The following is a 2,390-nucleotide window of genomic DNA, read 5'->3' as shown; positions in this document are numbered from 1 at the left end:
GGGACTCAGCCCCCGAGCACACGCTCCGCTCCTGTTATAGACAAGCGACAGTCAGTGACGGCCAATCGCCGACTCCCCTGCAGCAGCCAGCCTGCCAATCACATGTCCCACCCTTACACATTACACCAAGTTCTCAATCGGGGCTAGGCTGGGGTTAGGAAAAGGGCATCCATTCAAAAAAAAAAATGCCAGAATACGCCCAGACTCTGCCTCCAGCCGCTACCAGCAGGAAACTCCCCTGCCTTTACACACAAGAGGAATGGCCTTCCTCCAAATAAGGGAAATGCCTGGCGGTTCTTTGAACGTTTCCCCTCTCCCCTCCCCATCGCACACTGGGAGTACATCCTGAAGTGGGCCTACAACTTGCAATGCAGTCATTAGACCTTTTTTTTATTTATATTGTCTCTTCCTGCACGTAAACGAGAAGACAATCTGGCAAGATTATTTAACGCTATAGTGACATCGAAATAGTCTGGTTAGTTATACGATGGGATGAGAGATTATCCCACAAATGTGGTTTATGAAGATTTTATTAATGAATAAGAAAACCTGTTTGTATTCCAAATTCCTCCTCCTATTAAGATCACAAAAAATGTAGAAAGGCTAAACTCAAAACTGCAGTTAGACTTAAACCTGAAATTTTACCGTCAGCAACTCCTTTTATACATCAATGATATAGTATCAAAACTGGAATCAGTGGTTTTCTTAATAGCCAGGTTATTAAATACATTTAAATGACTTATTACCTGCACATTAAACCTTTAATACTTTTAACTTGTTGGCTAATAATGGGAATCAGTCTTAAATTTAAACTATATATGGTTAGCTAATCAATTTATTACAATACTTTTCTGTCATTTACTAGCTTTGTCAAAACTATCCTGAATGCTGCAATCAAGTTCGAACACAAAATGGTAACTACATTAAGGACAATGTACAAAAATGCAAAGCTTAAATTAGATATCTACAAATTTCAAATTATACAAAACTTCATTATAATAGTATATGATCCTCTAAAAACAGGCTGCTTGAACAGGTGCTTTTTCCTGACACTTCATTCTGCATTTAATTTTGTCTTCTTTGCCTGTGTGTATGTGAGTGAATCTGTGTATGCGGGAGAAAGATAATTAGGATCAGGCAGGGGTGTGTGGGTTGGAAGCTGTTTGGGTAGGTAAGCAGTGGTTATGGGTCACTGACCTGCTCTAGTTTCAGAAACTCTTCTGGATGGAAAGTATTGGAAATTGATTTTTTTTTAAGTATGAAAAAAATCACTTTTTCTTCCAACAATTGTCATTTTAATCTTGGTGACAGGTACAAATTTATGAAAATTCACAATGTGAATAATTCTTGTGTTTAATGTTCTGATTAGGACAGCAAAGCTCCTTTAAATAAAGGGACAGTGGATCCACTGAAAACGTGACATTTCGATGCAAAAATTTATGAATATCAGAACTCAAACATAACACCAAAGAAATCTGATTACTAATTTCTATTCAAAAACAAAATAAAGGTAATTTCTGGAATTAATATATACATACCAACTCAAATTAAATCCAGTTGTCAATATCATTTAATCTTAAACTTCTTAAATCTTGCTCCTCTCTCTCCAGTAGGCACTGGTGATCTGGTTAGCTTAAACAGAAAGCACTGCAACCACGAGCTTCAAAGCGTGTTGAAGGACTTACTCCTAGGAATGAAGCATAAACAAGAGGGGGCTGCTTCTGGGGGAGGGAGTGGGCAGTGTGTGAATCATGTGTGATGTGTCACAGTTTTTGAGGCAGATGGGAATGCATTTCATGCAGTATTGGTTTGTTTTCTAGTAGGTCAAATTAAGTTAAGATGTCAGAACAGCATGAATCAGTCTAATTACTCCATACAGGGTCGTGCAGTATATTACATACAGCTTCCAAGGTACATAACATCCAGACAGCCAGCAAAGAACAAATAACAGAGGACCGTTATAACTTAATGTGCACTATCTTCATTAAACTCAAGATTTTAAAAAAAAATTCATCAGGCTGCAGTGCTAGAAAAGTCACAAGTCATTTTAACCACCAGAGCATCGTGTGCAAGTAACAAGATGCAATAGAAATGATTTGTCATGTTTATTTACAAAATATAAAGTCTACTCATTCTTTCCTTTAAAACTACTGAGCCATTGTGGCAAAATTATTACAAAATGTATTATACATTTCTCCTCACTTCATCATAGGACGACACTTCAGGACAAAATTTTGTGGAAATTTTTCCCATCATTCAAATTTCTGATTGATATACACCATGAATGGGTTTGCAAGTATGACGACATGTTCTGTCCTAACTTATGCTTCTGTATTGTCCAATCCTTGGATGGCAACACACAACTAGTTGCATTGGTCCTTCCATTTTGT

The sequence above is a fragment of the Chiloscyllium plagiosum genome, unplaced genomic scaffold, assembly GCF_037043375.1.
Source record: "Chiloscyllium plagiosum isolate Xiang-an unplaced genomic scaffold, Cpla_swu_hap1 HiC_scaffold_12, whole genome shotgun sequence".
In the NCBI taxonomy this organism is placed as follows: Eukaryota; Metazoa; Chordata; class Chondrichthyes; order Orectolobiformes; family Hemiscylliidae; genus Chiloscyllium; species Chiloscyllium plagiosum.
Note: the sequence above shows the minus strand (reverse complement) of the source record.